Raw genomic sequence first — 17,535 nt, 5'->3', positions numbered from 1 at the left:
CTTTATATTCTGCTAAAATTAATGAATTATAGTGCTTAATGATCTTTGTTTCTTCCGCTGTTGCTGATACAATCCTACACTATGGATAAGAGTAAATGGTTGGGAAGGTTTGTAGGGTTGTGATGGAAAGGTGACCAGATGTTCTTTTGCATAAATACACACATCACAAGACAAAGAAGAGATATCAACATTACGATAAATGATGAAATAAAACTTCATATATTGCAAATTTTGGTGACCAAGACAAAAGTGCCATAAGATATAATCTTTTTCAGAAGTTGAAAAATAAGAAGATAACAAATTAGTCCTATAACAATTCTTAGAGGAAGCATCATCATTAAGGAAATAGAGTCCCCTATCATGTCCGACAGTGCCAATCGTCATCCCCGAGCTCAAGTCCTAAAAGAAAATAGTATCAGATGTGAAAACAACTTGACAGTCCAAATCTCTAGTTATCTTATTGATAGATAGTAAATTGTTTTATATTTTTGGGACATGCAACACATTCTATAAAGTTAAACCCTTAAAAGGAGAGAGATGACCCTTTCCTGCAATAGGAGAAAATGACCCATCTGCAATACGAATTTTCTCACTACTAGTGCTTGGAAAATATGAGAGAAATTGATCAGATAAACCAGTTAAATGATCTGTAGCCCCTGAGTCTAGTATCCATGGTTTCTTACTGTTAATACTAAGGAGACTGAAGGACTGAGAAGTACTTGATTGGGCAATAACACCGACCCCAACAGTACCAAGGTCATTCGGTTATTCACCTGAGATTGAGACTATGAAACACCATTCATAGAATCACTCAAAAGTGCTTAGCTAGGGTTTGACTTATCGTTTGGAGGACATCGTCTGCCATTCGGAGGTTCGCCATGTAACTTCCAACACTGATCCTTAGTATGCCAAGTTTTTTTACAATGTTCACACACTGGAGGTGGTTTACCATTCTGCTTGTCACAATCAAACCTAGATGATTTTACACTAAATGCAGCAGAATCAGTGGTAGAGACAATAGGATTATTCATAGCACTCGATCTATCTTCCTCTAAATGAACCTCACAGCAGACTTCCATGAGAGAAGATATCGGTCTCTGTCTTAGTATTCGACTGCGCACTGTATCAAATTTGGAATTCAGACAAGCAAGAAAGTCATAAACATGTTCAATTTTCTCAATTTTTGAATATTGAACTCCACTACACGGGCAATCCAAGAAAATTTCACGACATAGATCCATCTCCTTCCAAATTAGAGACAACTTATTGAAATAGGAAGTAACAGCTCATTGTTCCATGTTTGCACTCATGAACCTGTTTACGCAAAGTGTACAATCATGATGGGTTCTGCCTCTTAGAGTACAATTTCTGTACTACGTCCCAAATATCCCAAGCAACTACAACATACAAGAAGGGTTTTCCTATATGTGGTTCCATACTATTAATCAACAAAGAGCGAAGTAAGGAGTCTTCTCCTTTCTAAATGTGCACTTGAGGATCTACGGGTCTAAGTCTTGATATCTCACCAGTTAGATACCCAAACTTGTGACGCCCCTCGAAGGCCATCATGATGAACTGAGACCAAGAGAAATAATTTTGGTCATTCAACTTCTCCCCTGTAATGAAACTTGTAGAGTTTCCCATAAATTCAGACAATAAATTTATTGTAGGTAACATAGGGAAGGCGGTTACCAGATTCTCTGAATACATCGGTAGACCGGAAGATAAATATGAATTTACAAGGTTCGATTGAAGGTTTGTGGTAGTCCCAAGGGCTGCCCCACGAGTAGCAATCTATTGTTGAAGGTTAGCTAATTGTTGCTAGACCACCATTGGAGACAGACCCATTGAACTTGAAGCACCATGGTTGGCTGACATATTTTGAGAAAGGCTCGAAGGTTAAAGAAGTTCTTCAAGTTACAACAGTCCTTGTTGGAGAAGAAACCAATGGTCTCTATCTAATAAAAGATGTTCAGATGTCTGCTTCAACCTTTAGAGCTACAAGCAGTAAATTAACTGAAGGAGACTTGTGGCAGAAATATCTCTCTAACATCAGTAGTAAAGGACTTAAAGCCTTGTCGAAAAGTGTTTGTGTGAATTGATCATGGTGAATAAGGGGAAGCGGTTCAATGGAAAACCAGATATACGATATATTGATTTCAATTCTAATGTCCCTAGATAATTTTCACCATGAGATCTATGCAGCACTTCGTGTCACCCTGGGAGTGATCTCCATTCAGAAAGTGTTCGTCACAGATGAAGACCAAAGTGAATGGGGAAAGTAGTTCATAGTAAGTGGGTGAAGGATACGTATCAACATATCCTTCGGTCTCTTCTGTTGGTTTGAACTGTGAGATTCCTATATTGCGTCTGCTTATCGTCTTTAAGTCGGCCTCGCTAGTCATTTAATGACGGTTATCCCCTCAAAGGGTTTTAACATAGGATTCAGAACAACTCAAACTCTAGAAATGGATAGGATTTCTAAAGTCGGTTTCAACTTTGACTTTCCAACTTCGGGAGCATCGTTGGGATCTGACTTCTGAAGTCTAAAAACAGAGGATTACACTTACAAAATTACTAAAGAGTTAGTACTTTCTGACAAAAAACGATAGCTAAAATGACTATCGAAATATGAATTATTCTGGAGATAGTGTTTAGTCAAGAATGTCTTGCTATAGTATCGTTGCAAAAATAATCTTGGGTATATTATTACTTTGCTAAAACTCAATTGGGTTTAAAAGCAATTTACTTATAATTTGTTTATATCTTTCAGAATGACAAGTGTACTAGTACAATTGTTGGCGTCTGATAAACTGATTGAGAATAATTATGCAACTTGGAAATCAAACTTGAATACAATACTAGTGATAGACGATCTACGGTTCATTTTAACAGAGGATTGTCCTCCTATTCCTGGCTCTAATGCAAATCAAACTATTCGGGATGCGTTTGATAGATAGATCAAACAAATGACTAAGCCCATGCCTATATCCCTGCCAGCATATTTGATGTCTTGGCGAAGAAACATGAGACTATATGTACTGCCAAAGAGATTATGGAATCTCTACGAGGGATGTTCGGACAACCGTCCTTGTCCTTAAGGCATGATGCTATTAAGTACGTTTACAACTGTCGTATGAAAGAGGGGGTCTCTGTCAGAGAACATGCCTTGGATATGATGGTCCATTTCAATGTGGCAGAAGTATATGGGGTTGTCGTTGACGAGAGAAGTCAAGTTGGTTTTATTCTAGAATCTCTTTCGAAGAGTTTTCTGCAGTTCTACACGAACGCACTTATGAATAAAATATAATACAACTTGACTACTATTCTGAATGAGCTATAGGCTTACATGAAAATGATGAGAGCTAAAGGTCTGGAACCGAAAGTACACGTTACTACCGCTGAGAAGAGAGGAACGTCCTCCAAAAAGCCTGATGTTGCTTCCTCTTCACAGAGTAAGAGTATTCCTGTTAAGAAGAGCAAAGGGAAAGAGAAGAAAAAAACTGCTAGAAAAAAAGGCAAGACTAACGCTGCAGACAAAGGAAAGTGTTTCCACTGCAACGAGGAAGAACACTGGAAAAGAAACTAAACTCAGTACCTTGCTAAGAAGAGAGCAGAGAAAGCAAAACAGGCAAACTAGTTCTTGAAGATTGCTTGTTGTCCTCAACATGACCAGTGGGAGATGTTGCTGCCTGAAGATAATCTTATCAATTTTTGTTATTATCTTATTGTAAAGAACAAATTGTATTTTTGTAAATGAAATAGTGAAATTTATGTTTATTCTATTGCATAGCAACTTCTGTTAAGAACCAACCTAGTTAAAAACCATTTGCAATATTCAAATATTTAAAACGGCTAGAAATCAATTAAGGCAAGTAGTTATTTAACCTAAGTGATAAGTTTAGAACACTTGAAAAGTTCAGAGTGTACAAAACTTGTTAGGTAAAACCGAAATACTTCGGTTGGATCAAAGTATAGAAAGTTTATGATTTCTAGGTCTATTTGATAGAACATGAAATCCAGTGACAAACTTTCTAGTTGCCTTAGATTGTTTTCCCAACATCATTCCAATTATTGTTATATTGTTCAAGATCACCTTGTAGTATTTGTTTTTATAAAAGCTTGCATTGAATTAACACTGTAAACAAGAGTTGTTTAGACAGGTCAGATGCGCCTTACTCAAAGAGTTGAGAGTACCTCAGTGTAGTGGGAGGAATGTAGGACTTTTTAGTCATTATAGAGAAACAAGTGTTGTGAGAATAAGATGCATTCCCCATATAGTTTAATAAGAAGTCTATTGTACACTAACATGTTTATATCGATTCTCTCGGCTAAAGAGTTTGAGAATCACCTAATAAGACTAGGAATACCAGGTGAATAACCTAGGGCAAGTGGGAGAAAAATCGGGTATGAGATACCGTATGGTAAACCATGTATATGTGATGCCCTAGTTTATTGTATTTCTCTGTAAAACTCAGATACTTAGTTTTATATATTCAAATATATAAGTTACCACTGAAGTTTTAGTCCAAGTAGGAGTTTATTTGGTGTTATATCCTAAAACTCGTGGTTTGTAAACAATAAAACTTATTCTGAAAATTCAATAAGTTATTGAATATATGAATTGCTTATTTCGTTTTAGAAATCCAATAAACTAAAAGATCCGTGATTATTACATGAGTACATGAACTTTATGTGGACACATAAAAGTAGATCAGGTTCAAGTAAATTATCAAAATGATCTATAGTATATGAATGAGGCTAGGTGCCTTATTTTGATAACACTATTGGATGTGGCCCACTCTGTAGTTGTTAAAAAGAGTTGTAAAGTGCTACAGAAGATGTGATCCTAATCCGTACATGTTATGACATGAGGAGTGAGGGATTCCTGTGCAATGGGTTTGTACAAGATCGGACCACGAAATTAGTCACTTTTACTTTATAACATTGTTTACCGTTTAAGATTGACTATTTCAAAGCGACGACCTAGGTAACTTAACCTTAATCCTGAGCTAACTATAAACTCCTATTTATTCGAGATTATCCTTAGATTTGCATAGGTTAGGGTCGACTCAACAGCGCCGGCTCAATAAACCTCCATTTCAGGGGTAAGACCGGGTAGATGGTTGGGGACATAGGGTGCAAGAAGAAATTCACTCCTACCCGTTTTCAAGGATAGTAGAGAGGTTGCCTTGAGTGCTGAATCTGGGTCTTGAACAAGGTGTCCCACCCTCTCATTGGCCCAAGAGGGACTCGGTTTATTGATCAGATCACAAACTGAACGTGAGGTAATCTCGAGGGTAAAACAGATATTTGACCCAGCCGTTATTACGAACAATCTGTGAAGGGTTAACTTACTAATCATGGTTATATCGAGTGGACATAATATATCTACCTTGAGGGGAGTGCAACTGTGAGCTTTAGTGGAGTGACCCATTAGTTAACGAATTGAGGTTAATTTGGTGTAAAAAGTCTAGCCAATTAATCTCGGATCGTTGGAGCCCATGATCTGTAGGTCCACGAGGTCCCCCTACTAGCTTGTAATGGATTAGCTTTAGAGTAGCGTGAAAGGTTAATTCGAAACGTTCAAATTAGAATTAAGTGAATTAGTAATTATATAAGAACATGTTTAATTTTAGAATTAAACTAAATTGGATAATTTAATTAATATTTAAATATGATTTAAATATTAAATTCATGAATAGGAATTCATGATGGTGAAATTTGTGTAAAATTATTTAAAATTTAATATTAAATTAATTAGAATTAATTAAATTGTTTAATTATTTATTTATTATTAATTTTTAATTAAAAATTAATTTATAAAACTAATAATGTTTTCAAATTTTTTAAATCAAATTGATTTTGGAAATCATTTTGAAATTAGAAATATTGGAAACAAATGAAAAAGTTGGAAAACTCCATTATCTTCAACTAAGGAGCTCACTCAAAATCCAGTTGATTCTTGCTTCAATTTTCCAAGCATGAGTTGCACCTCATGCAACCTCCTTCATTGCATGATTGTCCTACAATAAATAGAGAAGATTGAAGTGGAAACCGATAACGCAAACTAATGCAATTCTTCAGTCTTTGCTGAAAAACTTGAGAGGTTGAAGAAGTTCTTCAAGTTACAACAGTGTGCCACTTCTCCAAATTCCCTTCATTCAAGCATAATTTGAGTTCCACAACTCAATCTAAAGCTTCAAGAGAATAGTAGGAAAGATCTTAAGGTGGTTCACAATAAGATTTGAAGAATATTTGCAACTAAATTCGAGATTCAAAAAATTCTACAAAAATATGAGTTGAAACCCTCTTATTATTGGATGAACATGCTTTATTTATAGCCAAAATTAATCAATTAGAATGCTTATTGATCCTTGTTGTTTCCGCTGCATGCTGAAATACTTCTATAGGAAGTGTTGAGGGTTTGGGCCGATCATTTGTGTTGGGCATAGGTTGAGAAGATGTTGGGCTAGAATGTGCTATTGATAATGGACTGGACCATTCGGTGGACTGAAGGCCCCATGGAGCACTCGGAATATAGCCTGTGGTACCTGGACTGAAGGAGTTCAACGATTCACCTGACAACCCAAAATCTGTTTCATAAGGAAATGAATTTTCATCAAACTCAACATGTCTTGAAATGTAAATTTTACCTAACGAGTTGAGGCATTTATGTCCTTTATGGACTGACTAGGGCCCAAGTAAATACACTTTTCTGATTTGTATTGAAACTTTTGAGAGTTGTACGGTTTGAGGCATGGGTAGCAGGCACAACCAAAAGTTATAAGATCAGCTGTCTTTGTATTAATTTTCCATGGGAGACTGTCCCCTTAACACCGTAGATGGAAGCCCATTAATGATTAACGTGGTTGTCATGAAGGCCTCTCACTAGAACTTTAAGGGCATTGAAGCTTGGGCTAGTAAAGTTAGTCCAATTTCAACTATGTGTTGATGCTTCCTTTCAGCTCTTCCATTATGAGATGATGTATAAGGACAAGAGAATCTAGATTTAATCCCCTGGTTAACACATATTTGATGTACCTTTTAGTATTCACCTCCATTGTCAGATTGAAAGGTTTTAATATATTTTCTAAATTGACTTTTCACCATTTTTAAAAAGTAATTAAAGGTAACCACTGCATCACTTTTTAACTTTAAGGGATATATCCAGAAAAACCTACTAAAATCATCAATGAAATGTACATAGTATTTGTAACCGTCAGTAGACATGACAGGGGCAGGATCCCACAAATCTGAATGAACTAAATCAAATGGAGTAAGGACATGAGATGAAAAGTATGAGAAAGGAAGAGCATGAGATTTGTCAAACTTATAAGCTTCACAGAAATTAAAATTTTCATTGGCTTTCACTAGTAGATTATATTTTTTAATGACATCATGTAAAACTTTTAAGGATGGATGTCCAAGTCTACTCTGTAAAACAGTTTTTGACATAACAATATTGACACAACTATTCTGCACAACTGTAGAACAACCCTTTATCTTATCTTCCAACTTCAAGCAAGAATCAACCAAACCTGAAGCACTTCCAGTGGCTCTTGTTGTTCCAACCTTGTAAAGCCCATCTTTAGTTTCTCCCTTCAACACCATTCTGCTCGTATGAATATCCTTGACAAGACAATAACCATCATGCAATTCAATAAACACCTTATTATCTTGAGCCAATTTAGACACACTAATGAGGTTTTTATCAATTTCAGGAACACACAAGACATTTTTCAGATTCAACATCCCATCAACAGTGGCTAAAGAGCATGAACCGATATGAGAAATAGATAAGGCACTACCATTACCAATTGTTACTTTCTCATTACCTTCATATTCAGATGAATGTGTCATGCCAGCAGAGTCTGAGGTCACATGATTTGAAGCCTTGTTATCCATATACCATCCAGGATCAATGACCAATTCAGGTGTGACAATGAATCGATTGTTATTTTGAGCAACCAGAAATGCTTGATTAGACTGTTGTGTTTGAGTGTTGGGTCTATTTTGTTGAACATTCCCTGAAAATGGTTGTCCCCGAGAGATTTTATTTTTGTTCTAATTGGAGGGAAAGCGATAACCAATTATTTTAAAGCAAGTCAAAGCAATATGACCTTGTTTAAAGCACACTTGACAAGTAGGACGATAGTTTCCACGACTGCGTCCTGTTCCTCGATTGTTCCCTCTTGATCCGTTGTTCTGTTGGGGAGGTCTGCTGCTTGTGAAGAACTGTTGTTGTTTGTTTCCACCACTTTGTGGTGAGATTCACTGAGGATGTGCTACCAAATGATGTTGTTTTATGAGTGTTTTGCAGATCAAGACGTTTTTCAAAACTCAACAACTTCGATTGCATATCGGACCACTTAATGTTCACCCTTCTTTGGATTATTGCGACCACTGGATTATACTCCTCATCAAATCCAATAAGGACTTGTGAAATTAAAGGTCGAGTTGGGACAGGACTAACAGCTAACTCCAAGTTATCAACATGATTCTTCATAACACGTAAATAATAGTCATTCATTTTCATAGATCCCTTAATAGTAGATTGAAATACCTGACAAAGATAGTCTTCTTTAGCACATAATTTGATGCCAAAAAGCTCTTGAATCGCATCCCAAAGGCTCTTGGCAGTTTCGTGACCCATTACATGAGTTGAAACTTCAGCTATCATCAAGTTGTAAAGCCATCCTAAAATGAGTTGATATATATCTATCCACGATTCATACAGAGGACTCACGGTGGGAGAAGATGTTGTTTAGGAACTTAAAGCTCCTGCGCCGGTTTGTACAGACGTGGTGCCTAGCCCAATGGCGATGAAAGTTGCGAAGGTTAGAGCTACCGGAGTTATGGGTGAAGTTGCAGCGGCTAGAGATTTGGTGAAATAGGTGGGCAAACATTTTCACCAGTGAGATGCCCCTCAATGCAATAACCCCTCAAAATAGGGAGGGCAAGGTTCTCCCATAGTAAAAAAAATTACTCCTGACCAGCTTGATGTTGGTAAGCTGATTTAAAAGCTGGTTTAATGGTGACCTGCTATAGATGGGACTACTGAAGGACCCAAAGGCATTAGCAGAGGCGTTAGCCATTGAGCTCTGATACCAAGAGAGGAATTAATTTTTCACAGTAAGACAAAAGAGTGCAATAAAGATGATACCAGAATCAAGAAAGGGAGAAAGCCCTTTTTCAGTATTTCATTCAATACAATCACTATAGCTATAAGGGTATATTTATACTAAAAGGGAAAGGGAACCCTAGACGGCACGATGGACAAAATAGGTGGGTCTTACAAACATTATTCACCAATGAAAAGAATATTACCGTGTATGGAGGGTATTTAATTAATTTGTGGAGTTTTATCTTCTAATTGAGATTTTTTGAAAAGAATATTACTGTGTATAAAGGATATTTAATTAATTTGTGGAGCTTTATCTTCTAATCGAGATTTTTCCTTCACAGATTGTTCCCAAGTTTCAATCCACATTAACCTCGGAAAATAATAGAACAAGAGAAGCGTATCATCCTAGTATTTCACATTATCTTCGTGCAACGCAATAGAAAGGAGAGTAGAAAAAGAAATGGAGAGGACAAAGCATTCGATAAAACTCCGGACACAAAAATATGAAGGAACAATTCGTACAAACCAATCGTGACTGCTTGATACGGTGGGAAGAAAAGATTCACTCCGCCAGAAAATTCATAAGAAATAGAAGAATGAATGCACACGAGAAAGAAATTTGAGCTCGGATATGGATAAATGAAATCATAAAGAACGAGAAAGTAAATTTCACCGAGAGGGAATAAAGAGTTACATTTTGGCACATATTGTTGAAATTGAGGGGGAAAAACAGAGGATGAACAGAAACATGTACTAGTTTAGTTTAGCAAGAGATTCAGAACTCACATAATTCATCATCAGAAAATTGCAGGTAACCATTGATCTCAATGGAAATCCGTCAGATTTTTTTACTACAATAGCGGTCTTCTAATCAGAAACGCAACGAAAGAATCAAATCACACAAAGTCAAAAATCAAACCAAACAAATTGATCGACTATTGAATTCAAGATCAAACGCACTAATCATGACAGACAGCCAGAAAAACGCTTAAGTGAAACGATTCAAGCATAAGAGAAAATTACGCAACAGGAAGTATCACCGGCCTAGATCGGAAGGTGAAAATTGGGATTATTCATCTTCCATGTCGATCACGCAATAAAGTATTCGAATCGCAAGAAAGTCAAGGAATCAGCATCCAATGGTCTCGAATTCTGCATCATCAGTTCGATTCCCTTTCTCCAACTCTCTTTTCTTTGATTTTTGAGCACCTCAAAGAATGAGAATAAAAGGCTGTGATCAATATAAAGAGAAGAAGATAGATGAAAACTTGGAATGCCAAAGGAATTTGAAATTTTCTTACCGATCAAACCCTAGAAGATGCGCCTGCTTGTAATACCAAAAGATCATGGAGATGAATATTTTGTTTTTTGGAGAAGAATTGCATGAAAAATGACCTCTGAAATCTGCACTTTAGCGCCCTTTTGGATAGCGTACGCCAAAAGCTTCAAGTATATATACGCCTTGATTCGGGCCCACAGTAACGGATTTTAAAAAGTATTTTTCTTCGAAATACTAATTTATGGATTTAAATTTTGTTTAAAAATGAAAATTAATAAATTTTAGGTTAAAGTATAAGATTTAGATTTTGTGTCGTTTCTCAAATTTTAAAAGCAATGGCCGCACTCTCTTTTAGAAAAAAACTCTGAACTCTTATTATTATTTTTTCTTACGTGGAAAAATCGAATCTCTAACCTCGAGATCGATAATACAAATATTATGTTAATTAAACTACGCTCATGTTGACTCTAACTCTTATTTTTTCTATTAATTATTTTCCTTTTTTTTTGTCTCTGGAGAGTAGAGGAGTCTATAGAATGTGGGAGGGTGATTTTTAACCAATTTTTTACAGCATCGTTTAATGGGGTTTTATTTATTTATTTATTTTTATATTGCAGTGATTAGATCCTTTAGTATTGAGGATCCTTTTAAATTGTACCGGTCGCACTCTGCATTTGATTGAGTTGAAAAGTTGAAAACCTACGATTTATCCAAATGCTTTGCTTCAAATAGTTCTACATTAAGAAGACTCTACTGAAGAATCCTCATTCAATTGTGGCTACTCGGTTTATAGCCGGTGCATGCCTTTTGTGTCTACAAACGACTTATAAATTAATGCTACAAATATTAGTTAATTAGCGAGATTAGCTTCTTGAGACTTTTTTTATATCCTAAAACTCGTGGTTTGTAAACATTAAACATATTCTGAGGTTTGCATAAGTCCGGATATTTTAATTATTCTCAAATATGTTTAATATGTGTATATTATTCTCAAATATACACATATTTTGAGGTTTTAATACATAAAAGTGGATCAAATTTTAGTATATTTCCAAAAAGGTCTATAAGTATATGGATAGGATTTGGTACCTTATCCTAGGGACACTATGAATGCGGCCCACTCAGTATATTGACACAAACAATGTGATCCTAAAATCGTTCATGTGGAGACATACAAGTGGTGACATCTTATGCAAAAGATGTTTGCATAAGTCCGGACCACAAAATAGTTACTTTTTCTTATAACGATCGTTTATTGTTAAAACTGACTATTTCAATTTGATGACCTAAGGTAACTCGATCTTAGTCTTTAGCTAACTATGAATTCTTGTTTATTCGGGATTATCCTCTAATCTGCATGGATGAGAGTGACATCGCTGCTCAATAAGCCTCCCATTTTAAGGGTAAGACTGGATAGAGAGCTGGGGACATAGTCCTACAAGACGAAAATCACTCCTACCCGTCTTAGGGTTAGTAGATAGGTTGTTTCCTTAAGTATTGACTCCTAGTCATGGACAAAAGGGCTCCATCCTCTTGTGGTTGAGAGGGATTCAGTTTATTGATAGAACCATAAACCAATTGTTCATTAGAGAATCAATAGAGACTTAAGGAGCAAGATGCATTACAGGGGATCGACTTACTGATTATGGTTAAATCAAGTGGACAGAAATATATATACAGTGAGGAGAGTGCAACTACTGAGCTATAGTGGTATGTCTCGGTAGTTAACGAATATTGATTAATTCAATTTAAAGAGTTAAGCCAATTAATCTCAAATCATTGGAGCTCTTCATCTGTAGGACCATTACGTCCCTCTACTAGCTCGTAAAAGGATTAAACCTTAGAATCACGTGTTGAGAGAATTTGGAATATTCAAACTCAGTTTAGGGTTTAGATTATTATATTCATATAATTGATGTTTAATTGTCGAATTAAACGATACAGTTTTAGAAAGTTGATAATATTTAAATATGATTTAAATATTTAATGAGGTATTATATTAATTTAATATTTAATATTAAATTAAATTAATTAAATTGGTTTAATTAATTATCCAAATTAATTTATTAAATTTTGAATTTTTTAAATTCAAAATTACAAAATTGGTTTATTAAATTTTGAATTTATGAAACTCAAAATTATAAAATTTGTATAATTAAAAGTTTTAAATGAATTTTTATTTATCAAAATTTTCCAATTTCATAATTTAAAATTAGATTAGATGGAAAGTGGGGTAATCCCACATTTTCCACACACCTCATGCCACTAATTTAATGTGAAGTGGCTTTCTCATGTTGAATCTGATATGCATGTTTATCGTCTATATATTGAGATTTAAAGATCAGATGGGTGGATGATGTAATCATAATTCAGAGATTACAAAAAAAAAAAAAAAAAAAAAAAAAAAAAAAAAAAAAAACGTTTTTTCCTCTCTTCTTCAACTCTAAAAAAAACCACACCAAGTTCCCTATCAATTTGAGTTCCACCACTCAATCTAAGACTTGCAATTAATAGATAAGACTCTTGTGGTGGTCTACTGTATAGATTGAAGAAGAAATTCATAGTGAATTCAAGCAATTCGAAGGAATCATCAAAGGTATTCACTTGAAACTCTAATATTCTGAATACCATGAACATGCATGTTTTTTACTAAAGTTGATGTAGTTAGAGTACTTAAATCCTTAATTGCTTCCGCATGTTGAATGTCAACTCTAACAGTAATTACAGGGGTAAAACAGTAATTTTGACACAGGTGCAATTTCGAACAACCTGTGAAGGATCGACTTACTAATCATGGTTAAATCAAGTGGACGTAAATATATATACAGTGAGGAGAGTGCAGCTACTGGGATTTAGTGTAGTGTCCCGGTAGTTAGCGAATGTTGGTTAATTATGTTAAAGAGTTTATCCAATTAATCTCAGATTGGAGCTCATGACCTGTAGATCCATTAGGTCCCTCTACTAGCTCATATCGGATTAAACCTTAGAACGGTGTGATGAGAATTTGAATCATTCAAAATTGGAATAAGGAATTATAATTAATTATATACGATATAATTAACGTATTGATATAGTTTAATTGTTGAATTAAATGAAATTGGAAAGTTATAAATATTTAAATTCGATTTAAATATTGTACACATGAAAGGGGATTCACGTTCGAGATGGATGTTTTATTAATTTAATATTTGATATTAAATTAATTTGATTAATTAAATTATTTAATTAATGATTTAAAATTAGTTGTTAGAATTAATTTTATTTAAAATTGTTTGAAAGAAATTGATTTTATTTAAAATTAACATTTGAATTAATTTTATTTAAAATTCAAATTTAAAATTATATTAAAATCCATCTTAATTTAAATTTATGAAATTTAAAATTGCAAATGACCGTAGGATTAGTGGAAAAATCCCACTTTTTCCACTTCCTTAACCACCACAATTCCCACTAATTAGTGGTTTATTGGTGTCAAGTTTACATGCAATTTGATTGCATGTATTTCTTTTATAGATAGAAGAAAAGTTGGCTGAAAAATTCTTCATGCAAGTTGTGTTTTTGAAGAAGAATTGTTCTTCCTATTTTCATAAACCAAGAATCTCATTCCTCACAATTTCCTTCAATTTCATCATAAATAGGATTCCACGATCCGTTCTAAGGTCGAGAAATAGCGGAAAAGACTCTAGCGGTAGTCCACGAAGCGTTCGTGATCAAATTCAAGTAAAGGATTGCACCAATTTTGAGTTTCTACAAAGGTTGTATCTCAAACTCTAATTTCTTGATACGAACATGTATGTTTGATTCTCAAAATTAATGTAGTTAGAGTGCTTAAGATCCAAATAACTTCTTTATTTTAATAGGTTAGATATGTTTTCTTTGAAAAATAATGGCCAAGAATAAGATGTTTCTGCAATAAATCTACAATTATTAGATGTTGAGTTGAAATTCACTCATATAATTGTTAGATAGAAATGAAAGCCTGCAACTTTTTCCCATTTGGCAAGCCACACAAATGTTTCTAGCTCAGTCCAGCTAGAGACATCAATTAACTTTTGTTCATATAAAGATTTCAAGGCTTGATCATGTAGGTGCCATATTCTATTGTGTCAAAGAGAATAAGGAGCCTTGTTAAGTTTAGGGTCTGCTACAAATGCATCATGGACATTTTGTAAGCCTATTGGACCCAATAGCAATCAATTGTTCCGGCTTGTCCTTTAGAAATCGTTTGGTTTAAGATTTTAAAGATACCTTAAAATTAAATATGTCTGAAAATAAAAAAGTCTGGAAATAAGATTGCTAAGAATCAAGAATGAATGTCTTTGGTTGGACATGAGAATGTTATCAAAATTCTATGGTAACAAATTAGCTATGTATTTTATTTATAAAATTAATCACGGATAACTCTATAAAATTTTGATAGATTAACTAATAAACAATAAATTCAATTTAAAGTTTTGAGTAAAATTAATTATTTAACTATCAAATAATAATATTAATTAAATTATTAATTACAAATATTTGTAAAATGAGTAATTTATAATTAAAGTTATTTGATTACATAATTTGATGTATCGATTTGATGAATTTATATAAATATGATGTATTAATTAATAAAACCATCCAAATCAGTTTTGAAAAAATAAAGATAACCTTTTGTGATTAAAAAATAATGAATTATAATTAAGCAATAATAAACTAATTATAATTATTTAAAAATAATCTCATAAAATATTAATCATAATGATCATTAATTAATTACATATATAATTTATTAATGAATTAATAGTATTAATGCATCGATTCTTTACGGTTTATTATATAATATTAGAATAATACAAGTTAAATTACAAAGTTTGCCTTAGTTCTTGTCTGTTTGGTAATATAATTTTTTAAATTATAAATTTAATATTCATATATTAATTAATTTTAATAATATAAAATAAAAGAATAAATCCATGTATTAAAAGATGAGAGAAAGTGAGCATCAAGAAAATACACACTTTTGGATGTGTATCATTCATGGGTATAAGAAGGACATGGGGATAGCTTATTCCCATACCCAAAGCTTCAAAACTTGTACCAAATAAGGAGGTGTATATCCCTTACCCATTCTCACCCTTATTCCCATCCCTATTCCCTCAATCCAAACACCTCATAAGGGGTTTCTATGTTTTAAATTGTTGTGTGGCTATCCAGCAATTATGGTAGCCACTCTAAATATGTGTGTTTTAGTGGATTTAGGAATTTAATTTAGTTGTTGTGTGTGACTATCCTACAATTATGGAAGTCACTTCAAATATATGTGTTTAGTGGATTTAGGAACTTAATTTGGTTGTTGTGTGTGGTTATCTTGCAGTTATGGTAGCCTCTATAGATACTTTTACTTCAACACTTTCTATCTTTTAGGTGTGTTTAAGATAAATTTTTAGGTAGGACACACTCATAGCTTGGGGAGAGGGGGTTCATGTGTTCTAATTATAACCATTTGAATAACTTTTTAGGTTTCCTTTATATAGTAAAATGGTTGTTTGTACACCTTTTAGAAAACTATATTACTTTATATGTTGGGGGCAGAGGAGAGAATTCACGCATTCTAACCGTTATTTAAATTGTTTAGAAAGTCAGAGTTACTTGTGCACTTTTTATAGGAACTTTTCTTTTGACTTATTTATAGGTTTTGAGAGATGGAAAGATGTTTAAGTAGATTTACAACACGCACGTAGGGGGGAAGAGAAATTCATGCATTCTAACTGTTATTTAGATTGTTTTGAAAGTCAAAAGGTTACTTGTGCACTTTTTGAAGAAACTTTCTTTTGACTTATTTATGGGTTCTAAGAGATGAGTTATATGTTTTTAGGACTATTGAATCACTTATTTAGCTTCAAAAGATTTTTAAGTGGATATATCACACACTCGTAGCATGGGGCTGAGGGGAAGGAATTCATGCATTCTAACCGTTATTTAGATTGTTTTGAAAGTGGAAGATTTACTTGTGCACTTTTTATAGGTGCTTTCTTTTGACTTATTTATAGGCTCCGAGAGATGAGTGGTATGCTTTTAAGACTATTGAATTACTTATTTAGCCTCAAAAGACGTTTAAGTAGATTTATGACACGCTCGTACATAGCATGGTATAGAGATTCACGTCTTAATTATAGCCATTTTAATTACTTTGTAGGTAGTAAAATGGTTGTTTGTAGTGTTCATGTTTTAGTTATAACCATTGATGGCGTGTTCATAGCTTGGGAGGAGAGTCATGCCTTGTAACCATTAAAAAAAAAATAACAATGTCTTCGTATGATTGTTAAGCTCTTTTGTGCATTTTTCTTTACATATTTTAAGAAAACTTTCATAATATTTACTTTGCCTATTTGAGGTTGTACGTGTGAATTCTCAATTTTTTTTTTTTTTTTTTTTTTTTTTTTTGAGATTGCGGGGAGATTTTGAGATAATTACTTATTTTATTTTAGCATCACACTTATTTTGGCTTAAAGAATGTTAATTTTTTTTTTTTTTTTTGTATAGGGGATTTGTAAAAAGAATTTTGGTTTAGCATGTCACTTATTTTGGCTTAGGGAATGTTAAAACTTTTTTTTATATAGAAGATCTATAAGAAGTTATTTTGGTTTAGCATCTCACTTATTTTGGCTTAGAGAATATTAAACTTTTTTGTATGAGGAATTTGTAAGAAGCTAGCAATGCTCCAACTTAATTTTATATATAATATTTTTATTTCTTAGAATTTTACCAGGTGTTGAACATTAAAGGTATTTTTAATATATAAGCTTATTTTTGTTATATTTGTTTGAAGATTAGATTTTGTTTGTGCAAAATTAGGTAATAAGAAAATAAAATTTTGGTTATTTAATTATTACAAATTACGTATAAAAATGTAAATATAGAAATAAAACATAAATCTATTTGAAAATTTTCATTTTTAGAAGTATGTTTTTGTCAATGCAAATATATTTCGTCGGGATAAAGTATATGCCGCAACATATTATTGCCTTAGTAGAAGTATACTTCTACAGAGAAAAACATTTGTTCGTCAGGAGAAAAACATTGCCTTATAGAAAATGCGTTGGCATAATTTTTTCCAACAATTTTACAGACTTTTTTCAACGTGTTT

This window comes from Benincasa hispida, chromosome 10 (genome assembly GCF_009727055.1).
Source record: "Benincasa hispida cultivar B227 chromosome 10, ASM972705v1, whole genome shotgun sequence".
Lineage (NCBI taxonomy): Eukaryota > Viridiplantae > Streptophyta > Magnoliopsida > Cucurbitales > Cucurbitaceae > Benincasa > Benincasa hispida.
The sequence above is the reverse complement of the archived record's forward strand: the minus strand, read 5'-3'. Positions refer to the sequence as shown.